Consider the following 14,671-nt stretch of genomic DNA (forward strand, 5'->3'; position numbering starts at 1 on the left):
GGCGCAAGGTGCGGAATTCGGAGCCACAAGGGAAGTATGAGCACTGCCGGCATGGAGACCATGGACCTAGCGCTGCAAGGGAGTATGAGTACCGGCGGCATGAAGATCGACGTCTCCCTCAACCTGTGAAGCAGACTCGCCGGCGCTCAACATCTTCTCGCTGGAGCCACTCGCCAGTGTGCGTGGGCTGCATAAGCGATGAGCCGGTCGTCGCACGCAGTCGGCTGCTGGAGGGTGGTGGCGAATATGGTCGATGGAAGCGCCAGACACTGAGAGGAGTGGCGCGTGGACGAGGGAGCCGCGACGATGGCAGGTGGGGCGCTGACCGGATGGATGGAGACGGTGGCCGGCAGGCAGGGCTTCAGTGGCTCGCGGGGGTAGCGCCTTCGCCAGCCAGCCGCTAACGCTGGGACGCTGGATATGTGTTCGTGCGCTCGAGGCCTCGCTGTCGAGCCGCTCCTCCCCATCTGCGGCGAGATCTGGTCGGACAGAACCTGTCAGTATCCTCGGCGTGTACGACGACACCTTATTAGCTTGTCGCCGGACTAGCAAGGTACGAAAAGGATCGGCTGGGCCCCTCTCGCCGTCAACAATCTCTTCTACTCCGGCCGTCCCTCATGCGCTACCCTCTGGAGAAGGGTTCGTGGCTGAACCGCCCGGTAGCTCCTCTCTTCTCTCTACTCCTTCCTTCCTCCATCTTCCTTTTCTCTCTCTTGGATTCCCCTCCTGTGCCTGCAGGTTTTTCAGGTCTCAATTTGGCTCTGGCTTTCACTCGCCCGCTATCTCCATGAGGCATCGTGTTAATTGCAGTTCATTCTTTTCGTATATTTTTCATGTGCTAGCTTTATTCCACTATATGCATGTTACTTTGGCTAGGAAATTGGTTGACCAGATTACTCCTTGAACCAGAGCTAGCTACTGTAGATGTGCATGAGTTCCATGCATTTACGATCGGGCAGCAGAATTAATCAGCACTCACAAAGGACAAGCCATCAAGGTATTTTTCTACGCATTTGTCGTTCAAGTGGTTCATGGTAAGATGGGGCACTGTGCCTCCTCCAACTCCTTCCGATGAGCTGATCAAGTCAAGAGAATAAGAGTAGTCTAGATTACATTTTCTTGCTGAACTTTCCCTTGGGTGCCTAATATGTGTGCTTTTCTTCCTAATGATGTCATGCTTCGATTTGATTTCTTACAAAAGAGGAAGTGAATAGCAGTGATTATTGCACATGCTTGTACATTTCAAATGGATTGCTAGATTAAATGGCATAGCGCTCAAAGATCTTAGTTTTTCTGAATGGTCTAATAATTATTCAGTTTACTAAACTGCTGAACTACTTCTTTGGGTCTGAATTTGCTGAATTGTTGAACGGTGTAAGAATTATTCAGTTTACTAAACTGCTAAACTGCTTCTTTGGGTCTGAATTTTCTGCATTGCTTCTTTGTGTCTAAATTGCTAGGTGTTTAAGTGCAGATGTCACATGCAAACTGCTTCATTGTATCTGAATTGCTGGCATCAAGAGCTGAGATACTAAAATAGTACTATGTGCAAACCATGTGATCCAAAATTAGACCAATCTGAATTTGCTTAAATCAACAGCAAAATACTTGGTGTAAGTTAATAACAAACACTGAGAGAGTTAATAAATTGGGCAGTAGAGGGACACTGACACAACCCCATGATGAATGAGATGTGAGCAAGTCCTTCCATAGCGAACTTGGTACAAGAGGTACTACCCTGATTTCTGAAGCTTCATGTATATGATTTCTTCCTTCGCGTTCTCTTTCATTTCTCGGGATGAGTCTTCCACCTTGCACTATTTAACCATTCTGAGGCACATAACCAAGGATCAACCTGTGAACATCGACCTCCATTAGATTCTATTTGTGAAATTGCATTTGTATGCCTTTGGGATTTGTGAAATTGTTTGAACGGCTTATGTACCCTGTATGCTAAGAGCTAGGAGAAAAGACTTTCGCAAGTCACATGGGCTTGAGGCTGAAAAGTGAGAAAATCTTGATCCGTGACTAACATTACCAAATAATTCTTCATGCAAATGAATATCCAGTTTATGATTACGAAAAACGACATGTACTGTATAATAAGCAACTGAGTTTGCCATCAGATGTCCTCAGCGCTGGTGGATGGCATTCGAAGTCGAGGAAGATGCGGCCTCCTCGCCGTCGAACATTACCATTCAGATGTTGTTGTGTTGCATCATCTGGATGCCAGTCAACCCTGGTTTGTTACAACTAGCGTTTTCTCTGTAGCAACGCATGGTTTGCAGATAGTGCTAGCGGTGCCTGTGCAATACGTGGAACTGCTGATGCTACTCGCGGAAGTGCTCGCTTGGTGAGTTTCCTCGTCGCTGTTGTCGGCCACGGCCACATGTGCGTAGAAGAAGGCGGTAGAAACTTGATTGATGTGGTGAGACCTGCAAGAATGGGAAGCTTGCTTGATTGATTGATTTTTGCCCCTAGCCGAAAATACATGCATGAAGTGAAACCACATGACGTGTATTTTTTTTAATTTCTCTCATGATCTACTGATGCAACGCAGGATCGTCATGTCCATGCCTCTGATGGATAACAAGTGGAATCTCTTCTACTGTGGACGATTCCTATGCTTATTTTTCATAAATTAATTTTTAGGGGAAGTTATCATAAATTATTGATGGTGACTTTTAGTGGATCAAAATTTTACGTGTAACGAGAATTGTAGATTTTTTAAATAAGAAAACATAGATTTTCCCTGTGTGTTAATCTTTTGATTTTCTCAACATTCATTGTTTATACCAATACTGAGCAGTAAGTGATTTCGGTCTCTTACATTGGGTCCTTAAATAATTCACTAAAGGAGCTCTCAGTATTTTCTCTTTTTGCTGGACATTGCTCATCTCCTTTTATTACTAAGCCTTTTATTTTAGCTGATTTTTCTTCCTGTTCTAATGTCAACTTCAGAGGTGTACTCATTTTGCTTCTAACCTTAGGTAATGATGAAGGGAATTTCTTTTCTTTCTTTAAGTATCATCAATTTTTCACTATTTTGTTCTCATAAATGGCTTGGTACTTTTGATTACTTTTAATATTGTTTTGCTACATGCAAAGTTATTTTAAGTGGTGAATTCTTTACAGGTTTTGAAGCATATATTTATTTATTTTATACCCGGTGCAACGCACGGGCATGTTTGCTAGTCTAGTCAGTGTCCCTCTAGTGCCCAATTTATTAACTCTCTTAGTGTTTGTTATTAACTTACACCAAGTATTTTGTTGTTGATTTAAGCAAATTCAGATTGGTCTAATTTTGGATCACATGGTTTGCACATAGTACTATTTTAGTATCTCAGCTCTTGACGCCAGCAATTCAGATACAATGAAGTAGTTTGCATGTGACATCTGCACTTAAACACCTAGCAATTTAGACACAAAGATGCAATGCAGAAAATTCAGACCCAAAGAAGCAGTTTAGCAGTTTAGTAAACTGAATAATTCTTACACCGCTCAACAATTCAGCAAATTCGGACCCAAAGAAGCAGTTCAGCAGTTTAGTAAACTGAATAATTATTAGACCCTTCAGAAAAACTAAGATCTTTGAGCGCTATGCCATTTAATCTAGCAATCCATTTGAAATGTACAAGCATGTGCAATAATCACTGCTATTCACTTCCTCTTTTGTAAGAAATCAAATCGAAGCATGACACCCTTAGGAAGAAAAGCACACATATTAGGCACCCAAGGGAAAGTTTAGCAAGAAAATGTAATCTAGACTGCACTTATTCTCTTGACTTGATCATCTCATCGGAAGGAGTTGGAGGCACAGTGCCCCATCTTACCATGAACCACTTGAACGACAAATGCGTAGAAAAACACCTTGATGGCTTGTCCTTTGTGAGTGCTGATTAATTCTCCTGCCCGATCGTAAATGCATGAAACTCATGCACATCTACAGTAGCTAGCTCTGGTTCAAGGAGTAATCTGGTCAACCAATTTCCTAGCCAAAGTAACATGCATACAGTGGAATACAGCTAGCACATGAAAAAGATACGAAAAGACTGAACTGCAATTAACACGATGCCTCATGGAGATAGCGGGCGAGTGAAAGCCAGAGCCAAATTGAGACCTGAAAAATCTGCAGGCACAGGAGGGGAATCCAGGAGAGAGAAAAGGAAGATGGAGGAAGGAAGGAGTAGAGAGAAGAGAGGAGCTACCGGGCGGTTCAGCCACGAACCCTTCTCCAGAGGGTAGCGCATGAGGGACGGCTGGAGTAGAAGAGATTGTTGACGGCCTGACGAGAGGGGCCCAGCCGATCCTTTTCGCATCTTGCTAGTCCGGCGACAGGCTAATAAGGTGTCGTCGTACGCGCCGAGGATACTGACAGGTTCTATCCGACCAGATCTCGCCGCAGATGGGAAGCAGCGGCTCGACAGCGAGGCCCCGAGTGCATGAACACATATCCAGCATCCCAGTGTCAGCGGCTGGCCGGTGAAGGCGCTACCCCCGTGAGCCACTGAAGCCCTGCCTGCCGGCCACCGTCTCCATCCATCCGGTCAGCGCCCCACCTGCGATCGTCGCGGCTCCCTCGTCCACGCGCCACTCCTCTCAGCGTCTGGCGCTTCCATCGACCATATTCGCCACCACCCTCCAGCAGTCGACTGCGTGCGACGACCAGCTCATCGCTTATGCAGCCCACGCACACTGGCGAGCGGCTCCAGCGAGAAGGTGTTGAGCGCCGGCGAGTCTGCTTCACAGGTTGAGGGAGACGTCGATCTTCATGCCGCCGGTACTCATACTCCCTTGCAGCGCTGGGTCCATGGTCTCCATGCTGGCAGTGCTCGTACTTCCCTTGTGGCTCCGAGTTCCGCACCTTGCGCCCATGATTTCTTTGGCTTTCATCAGATTTCTATCTAAACCCGCGGGTCCTTCAATCTGTGCATATTTATGGACCAATCAAGCTTAAACCGTGATGTATTAGTTTCCAGTTTCGTTGGCAGAGAACGCTGCGAACTCTATGACAATTTTTGCCACCAACCGATGTGAGAGGATGGGAGACATGAGGGTTGGCAGGTTGAGGTTTTATTTCCGTGCGTTCGCTTCCAGTTTTTTTTATAATCCTTCTTTTAGATCCTATCCGTCAATCTCTATCGTTTACATAAAATCAACGGATATAAAAGGGTGACGTATGGAGAATTATGAAATCATCCGTCCTTTAATATTAGGTAAAGAATCACGCCATGCAACCATTCAATCTCAGATCCAAGGGCTCTTGGAAGCCCGTATCATGGGAGAATGGAAAGCTTCGTATTACTTGTAATTTTCCCGACGCTTGACATGACATCGAAAGCCATTTAATTGGGCGTCGAGTAGACATGACATCTAATTGTGCCCCCATAGTACTGTGCATGACTCCATTTATCCACCAGGCAAGCCACTACTCTACTGTTCGCACGCCCCACTCAGCATCTTTACAAAACCACTAGCAGTTCGCTCCTACTTGTCCCCGGACGTCCTTTAACATTACGGCAGTTCGCTCCTAGTCGTCCCTTCCTTTCACATTACGGTAGTTCCACTAATCCTAACCCTCCTCCCAAATCCATGGCGTCCCGAATCTCAATGATCAACAGTGAGTACAAGGTTAGAACCATCACCGGCGATGAGTTCGATGTCAGCTACACCCATTCTTCCGCGACAGTGAAAGGATGCCTTGCTCGCTTTAGACGCATGTTTGAAAACTCAAAGGATGAATGGGTCGCTGGGCTAGATGTTGAGTACACCACAGTCCTGAAAAGCGAGAAGAATCTAAAGGAGGCAGAGAAGAAGAAGCCCGCCGTGATCCATGTTTGCGTGCATGACTTATGCTTGGTCTACCACATATGCCATGCCGACGTTGAGTGCGAGGAATTTAAGAACTTCCTCAAGGGCGGCCGAGTCAAATTCATTACCGTGGACTTTAGGAACGATAGGGATGTCCTGGATCGGATAGGCCTCATTGTAGGCAACCCCTTCGACCTCCAGAAGAAAGGGCTGGTGCCCTCCCGTGATCAGCCTTCAATGCTGACCCTGGCAGGAGCCATGGTTCATCCTTCGTACGGTACACTGAAGAAACCTCCGTTCAGGTTTCATCATGCATGGGAGTGGAATGTACTAGATACAGACCACATCCACTATGCTACAATGGATGGCTACCTTTGTTTCAATATCTACAAGGGTTGGATGAAGAGCAAGAGCCAAGTGTGCGGTTCAAGCAAAGAAGTATCGCCCAAGAGGAAGAGGGACAAGGACGAAGTCGAGCACGTGGACGAGGAGTCCGAGTAAGGTGGCAGTGTCGTTGCCCATGGTGGTTCTAATGCAGTGTCTACCGGATTAGTTGCTTAGTTTAATTTCAGGTGTGCTTAGTTTTATTTGAGGGGTGTGTTGTGCTGAGCCCCCAGCAGAACTATGTTATGTTCCTTCTCGTTACTTGAAGTCTTCAGTACGTACATACTAGTATTTCTTACAATTCATCTTTTAGTTGGTATAGTACTACCACTCGTTTCTTCACATTATATACGTACAATATATATGGCCAACATCATATAGCCAGCAGTTTAGTTGTCAAAGAATTTCAGGGTGCTTAGTTTTATTTGAGGGGTGTGTTGTGCTGGACACCATTATTGTGCTCAAATATCTTTGGCCATGTTATAATGACATAAATACCGATGGACCAACATGCCAGCTCTCCCTCTATCTCACTACAGTAAAATAAAGTGTGGGGCCTACTTGATCCCAACATCGTTCTTATTTTCCTGTAAAATTATTCGCTTGGTTAGTCCTGACAAGCGGGGCCACACTTATCACTGTGAGAATCGGCTTATTTTTGTCATATAACATGGTCAACGGGTTTGACGTGAAAATAACAATGTCTAATGGCATTTTTGAGCAAACATCTAACTTAACGATGGCATTTTTGAGATATCTAATTGCATTTTTGAGCAGGCATCTCACGGATCGATGGCATTTTTGAGTAGTTGTAACTTCTAATGGCAAAACCGAGTAGTGATACACAACTAGTGGCATAAATAATAAGGAATTAGATAGGTATGCTAATTTCTTTAATATAATTTAGCACCCCATTTGAGCACGTACTAGCTTTTTTAATAGTACTATATGCATAACTTGGCGACGAGCGCTCTCTATATGTACCACCTTTTTTCTTTAATTTCATCTTGTTAGTTTTGCTCCATGGCGCAATCCATCGATACTACTGCTGTACAAAATTATACATTTTTTAAAAGGCTAGAGGGCGGGGCAGTCTAGCTTGGTCGGTTTCAAGAGAGGCGAGGGCCTTTGTGATTTGATGACTCATTATTGTTGGAAGGCGGGGCCTTGTGATTTGACTGCTCGTATAAATGTGCCGACGACCTGAGGAGGAGCAAAGAACCGTGCGGTATACTCAAGTTTTCCACTGGAGTAGTAGGACGGAGGAGCACGAAACACGGCAGCCCAGTGCCATATAGCGATAAAAAATGATCTAATTCGCTAGTCATCTCATTGTTAGCATTGTTCTATTCATGCCCCGCAGAGAACGTGACACGTGCGGCGAAACACCCGAAGCAAAAGAAGAAACACATGAGCAAAAGAAGAAGGAAGATTATCACCCAAAAAAAGGAAGATGCACACACAAGTTTGGGGTGCTGCTCTCTACTACATGAAGGGTTGCTGGCCGCGGAGTCGTAACTGCTTCTTCATCGCCTCCACAACCTCCATCTCCTTGCGCGTCTCCTCCGCCATCTTCTTCATTCTGTCCATGACGCGGGATTTCTCGACGCGAGCCTTCATCATCTGTTCCACAGCCGCATTACGTACCTTGACAGCAGCCGGGTGCTCGATGCGGAGCTTCACCAACTCCTCCTTCTGTTCCATGACGAGGGCCTGCAGCATCTTCATCGGGGAACTACTATTATCATGCAGCTTCTTCCAGCAGGCGTTCTCCTCCTTCAGCAGGTCGAGCTCATGGCAGAGCTTCGCCTTGTCCTCCTGAAGTTGCAGGGATTTCGCCGGTCGCCTTCTTCTCCGAGGCAATGCTCTTCTTCAGCAGCATCACCAAGCCGGCGGTCAACTCCCCCTGCTCATTGAGCTCAGCGGGCATGTCGTCGAGGCTCTCCTTCAGCAGCTCCACCAAGCCGTGGATGAACTCCTTCTGCTTATTGAGGTGCTTATTGAGCTGATCGGGCATGCCGTCGAGGGATAACGACTCCAGCGCCGCCAGCTCAGCATGTTCGCCTCCGCGGCTAGGGCGCTCCTGGGAGCCATCGCCTGCCCGTGAGAGATCTTTCGAGGTCTCTGCGTGGCGGCGATCCCTCTTTTTTCGCAACATTGGTTACCGCTCCCTTGTTACGAGTAGTTCTCGACCTAGAGCTCTGCACACCGGCCATGGCAAGGACGGACGAAGAAGGACTTATGAGGAGGAAGGTAGAGTAATTTTCGGTTAGGTAGTTCCCCCTTTTATAACCTAAGTACTAGCACTAGTACTAAAACCTGCATAGTGGGAACATGTTCAGGTTTGGTACGTACTAGTAGGTGTGAGCATGCTTCCACTTAATTGTAGCACTAGTACTTTGGAATGTGATGGGAAAAAGGTAAGGATTAATTGATGGTTTTGGTTTCGAGGCCCGAAACGGCTCCCGATGAGTTTAGTGGAACATAAATTTCAAGTACTCCCTCCATCTCAGTTTACAAGGCTTGCACGTGTATCTAGGTTGTCAATGTAACTTATATAAAATAAACTGTTTAACATAAAAAATATATCATTAAAAAATAAAATATTTGAAGTTTGTAATGATATATTTTTCATAATGTATGCCTCTTATTAAGTTGGTCAAATTAATGACCTAGGTACACGTGCAAGACTTGTAAACTGAGATAGAGGGAGTACTACACTGCTCAAATGCGGTCGCACAAGTCAGTGATGTAACTGGTCGTACATGTCAGACCAAGCCGATGCGTGTCCCTTCGGTGAGACGCGGGTCCGACCGACAATCTGTTGGTGCGACCGACCGTAAAGTATTACGCGATGGAGACTTCTGGTTGTGGCTTCGGTTGATTGTCACGACCATGCATTCTAAAACTAGTGATAAATCAATTACCATCTTTTTCCAAACGACCAAGTATTTTCACAGGAATACAATACATATAGATGGAGTGATTGTCAAGGGTGCAAACCGACATGGCATTGCAAGTTCACTGTAGCAGCAGCCGACTAGGTCACTGCATCGTTGGCGGGGAAGGAGGGCAGCTCACCTCGCCTACGATGCATGCCCAGCGGTGCCGCCGCAACTGGTCCCGGGATTTGGCTTCTCCTACCGCCCATTTGAATAGTTGCACCGGCTGCTCATGCCATTGCGCAGGCATGCGCGTTCTTTCCTCCGCAGTCAACTTCGTGAATATGATCTCTGCGTTTAGCCCTAGCTCGAAATCAACGCAACGCTGCCAAATGCTGACATCCCTCAGCATCTCTCCCCTGAGATCGACTTGCGCCTCCGCCTTGTGCTGCGCCAGGCGCAACTCCTTGGAACTTCTCTCCAATCGATGCGACGCTTCCTTGATCCGATCTGCCTTTGTTGCCGACCACCTGAAACGCAGCCCTGGCATGTCCTCTGGCGCCACCGATATGTGATTCTAGAGCAATGGATCCCCTCTAAAACACATGTGGGTTTTACTCAAAGGCGGTAGTGCTGCGGGCCGCAGCGAGAGGGCAGCCCGCGGGATCCTGGGATCTAAGGGATTATCCATGGAGGGATTCTCCATGGCGGGATCCGGTGGGCGAGGCGGGGAGGAGAGCCTAGGCGCTGGGAGAGCCCTACCAGGCTAAGATAAAGATAGTACTACTCCACTCCATCCATATTTAAATACAAAGGCCACCAATAGTAGCCCTGGCAAAAATTGATCATGCTGCCTGCGTCCTGGTTTATTGGCCCCCTTTTTTGTGCCACTTTTTATGACATGCATAAATATTATGTTACTTACAAATATGGTCAAAAATTGGCACAAAATACGAATGAGACCAATGGAAGTACTAGCAACCCATGATTTAACTACTCGCAAGTGTGCAATGGAGTAGTAATGTATTTCTTCCGCCCTCACGTCCACTCAACTTGCATGCGCTGTATTAATTAACCATCAATGAAACGAAGGACTTTACACGCGTCAAATTATCACATGGGGTGGATCTTCGTACAAAAATGTGTCCCCCCGTGTACCCGCGTGTGCGTGCGAGGGAATGAGTGCGTGCGTGGCGTGCATGCACATCTTCACTTCGTGCATGTACCGCCAGTGTGGCTCAGAGAGGACGAGTACATTCTTCTGGAACGAGCAGCACGTCACTGTGATCAATCCACACAAGGAGGTCGCGACAACGCCTCCACATGTGCCACATGGCTTCATGAACTGTAAGAGAGACACTGTGTAGCATGGCATTGGAATTCTAATTTACGTGTTTTGCACATACTCGAAGTACTAGTAAGGTACACGTGCATTGCACGCATCAGATTTGGCAACCAAATTATGAATAAATACCACACTATAGCATGTAAGCTCTGAGTCATATATGCCTGATGTAGACCTTTGTTTAATTCTTATAGTTCATCTCATTCAAAATAAATTAGTTTTTATAAAAAAGCTAGGGCCTCTTTGATTCATAGGATTTCCAAAACTCGGGAATAGGAAAAAAATGGAATTAGAGTGGAATGTCGTCTTGAATCATACAGGATTGTACGAGTGTTTGATTGTGCATAGAAAAAAACGCAGGATTCTTTCAAAGAGGTTTGAGTGGATGGGATGTTTCCTATGAAATCTAGTGCAAATGAATCCTATGGAAAAATTCCAATGGTTTACAATCGTACGAATCAAACAACCAAGATAGGAAAAATTCCTAAGGATTAGAATCCTCCAAAATTCCTTTGAGAATCCTTTGAATCAAAGAAGCCCTTAATCTATTTTATGATTCATGGAATTGTGCGTTGTAAAGCATAAAGTAAAAACAAATAGTGGCAATTCAACTAGAAAAAAAGTTTGGGCAGTTATGATATGGAAGATTCTAGAACAAAGGAGAAGCACTTGTGTTTTGAGGTTTGTGCATTATTCTTAAGTTCAACCATGGAGTCTGCTAGATTGTACATGTGGCAAAATCCGGTGGGGGGCTAGTAGATGGTGTGAGGGGCCAAGTGGAGGGAGACTATGAAGGAGTGCACAAGTGCGAGATCGATATTTAAAGAGAGGGGGCGAGAACGTGCGCTGTTGCGCGCAGTGGCGGAGCCATGAAAAATAAATGAGCTAGGGGGCCAAGCATTGCTAATCCTTTACGAGGAGGGCCAATTCATCAACTTAAACCATTTTACCAGCAATTGTCTAATGATCACATTCATATTAGCCTTGATATATAGTGATGTTAGGGGGGGGGGGCAAGGCCCTTGCTGCCCCCTGTCTTCGCCACTGTGCGCGCGTCTGAGAGATGAAGCGGAAGGCATGGATGATGAGAGGGGGACGTTGTATATATAATTAATGTGTGTGTATTAGCTATGTAATCCTATATAGAGAGGTATAGATTGATCGATGTGGACGTGGGAAAGAGGGTGAGACCTCACTAGATATATAGATTGATTGGTTTGTGTGGGAAACTGTGAAAGACCTAGCTATATATACACACACATAGAGGAACATCGATCATTTCGCATGCACATGAGAGATAAAGAATGCCCGATATGATGGTGAGGGGGAGGTGTGTGTGTGTGCATGCATGCATGGGAGACCAACCTGAAGAAAAAGATTGCATGTGTGCGATGGATAATGCCGACTGGTACTGTCTGTGCATCCATGCATGAGAGAAAGTTAGTGGTACAATTATAAAAGAGAAGACGACTGTGTGGGTGTAAAAGACTAGGTGAGGTCATAATCAATGTAAAGTTGAATTCAAATATTTGAATAAGAGATCATGATGTTTGAAACCCATGCATGCATGAATATAACTGAGATATGCGCGGTGTGATTTGGAAATGAGCATGTTGTATTGTATACACATTGAACAAGGTCAGACTGATTTGAATTTGAGATATCGATGGCAGGCATCATTTGGCCACATTGCATCCGTGTATGGACACACTATTCTAATTGGAGATGATGGGTGGCTTTCGCATCACATATCTATATCTACACCCCTATATATATTATATTATATATTTTTTTATATAGTGTGCGGATAACTTTAACTTTGAAAGATGGTCGTTGGATGAGCCCAATCCGATGGTGCAGAGATGGCAAATTTGAGCACTACTGGCCGTTGGATATCATCTAGATTCCACCAGATTTTGCCACATGTACAATCTAGCAGACTCCATGGTTGAACTTAAGCATAATGCACAAACCTCAAAACACAAGCACTTCTTCTTTGTTCTAGAATCTTCCGTATCAGAATTGCCCAAATGTTTTTCTACATGATTTGCCGTTATTTGTTTTTACTTTATGCCTTACAACGCACAATTCCATGAATCTTAAAATAGATTAGCTTTCTTATAAAAACTAGATGATATTGAATGAAATGAATTATAAGAATTAAACAAATATCTACATCATGCATATATGACTCAAAGCTTACATGCTATAATGTGGTATTTATTCATAATTTGGTTGCCAAATCTCATGCGTGCAATGCACGTGTACCTTACTAGTCTAAATGGTGTTTGTGTGTGTTTGTTGTGCTTGTTAAACACATTGTACGTAGTATATCATACATGGTTTAGATTCCGAACATCTAGCTAGAGCATACATGTACTATGATTTGAATTCAACATAAAATGGATACATATATTTGAATTTGAGATCGTATGTACATGTAGTTCGTATTTATATAGGAATTTACTTCTCCTATATTCATGTCATGTGTTGTGAAGATAATATTTAGATGGTTGTATAACTAACCCGAGTACAATCCCATTCAAACAGGGAAAATGTACTCAAATTTAGTCCATATGCTAGACAACACACATTGTTTTTTTATTGTTGAGGGAAGTGCAAATTGTTTTGGTACTGTACGCGTTATGTTTGTTGTCCCGATTGTATTTGAATGCATTTCTAGTAATATAGTAAAACGGGACATGGCTCTCTCTAGTGATGAGGTGCGAATTGTATTTTTTTGGGTACACGTTAAGCTTGTTCTTCCGAAATTTCAAGCCGCGCCTTGTTATGCCAAAATTTCAAGCTAGCGTCTCTGTCTATCGTGCTACGAAACTCCCGCCTCTTCAACCCGCGCCTTGTTACCCCGAAATATTTAAGATATTTCTTTGTCTTGTTGTGCTCCGAAAACTCCATCTCAACCCGCGCCTTGCTATTCCAAAATTACAACGCGCGCGAAAACTCCCACCTCCTGTGAAATCCCTACACGCAAAATGCCCATGATACCCCTGAACCAAAAGAACCGCCTAGCTCAAATCGGTGGGGGTCTTTCGTAACTTACCCCACATTTCAGACAAGCGCGTCCCTAAGCCATGGTTCCCCACTTCCATCCCATCCGCCCACCCATTCGTACACTGAGGCCGCGAAAACCCACAAAGCCCCACACCCTCCTCCGTCCGCCACCCAGCCGGAGCCTCTTCCCCGACGACGTCGTCCACAGCAACACCTCGACATCCCTCATCCACCGTACCGGATGAGGATCCGTCGTCGATCTCATCGTCCCTCCGGTTCAGCCACCCCGTCCTCCACCTCTAAGGAGCTGCCCCGACGTTCCCCTCATCTTTCGTGCCACCTTCATTCCCACACCGCTGTCTTCACCTGCACCAAGAGAATCATCATCACCGTTTCCTCGGATGAAGCTGAAGCCTAATCGGCACCACCAAACAGGTTGTACACTAATCGCCGCATTTTCTTCTTGATTCAATCTCACGGTGCTGCCGGCGCTCGGCCCCGAGCCGACACGGCGCGGCTCCATCCACGGCGGCATCGCCGGCCACTTCCTCCATGGCGTCGCTCCCTCAGCGGCGACATCCACATCAGTAGGAGCTGCTGCTGCTTTAGCTCTCACTCGCGCTGCTGCTCTGCTCTTGCTCTCGGTCCCCTGCTTGGTCTGCTCTTGCTCTTGCTCTTGCTCGCGCTGCTGCTCTCGCTCTCGCTCTTGCTTGCGTCGACTGAATCGACTTTTGGGCCAGTTGATTTTCAGGGGGTGGGGGGGGGGGGCTTGCCGGAGTTAAGGAAGAACCAGCCGCAACGGGGAGGGGGGCTCGCCGGAGAGGTACCCCACTATCTATCTTAGGGTTCAGGGTGGGGGCGGTGGTCGCTGGCGGCGGTGGCGCGAGGATCGCCGGAGAAAAAGCTCGGCACGGGGGGGCCTAGAGGGATGGCCGGGGCGGCGGCGGACTGGCGGTGGGGAGTGGTTTCGGGGCGGGCGGGGCCGCGCACCGCCGGCCGCGGGCGGCAGTTTGGCCGGTGGTGGCTGGCGGCTCAGGGGGGTGGAGGTTGAAGATGAACTGCAGGCCCTTGATTTCGTATCCAACGGCTGGAAAATCGACTGACCAGAGATGAAAAAGTCAGTCGACTGACGTGTAGCCTCACCTGATGCTGCTACATGACCAGCTACCCGGCTCTCGCATGCGCTGCTGCTGCTACTACTGCTTTTCTGCTACTAGTGCGTTCAGTTTTGATAGTA

Source organism: Aegilops tauschii, chromosome 2, assembly GCF_002575655.3.
Source record: "Aegilops tauschii subsp. strangulata cultivar AL8/78 chromosome 2, Aet v6.0, whole genome shotgun sequence".
Lineage (NCBI taxonomy): Eukaryota > Viridiplantae > Streptophyta > Magnoliopsida > Poales > Poaceae > Aegilops > Aegilops tauschii.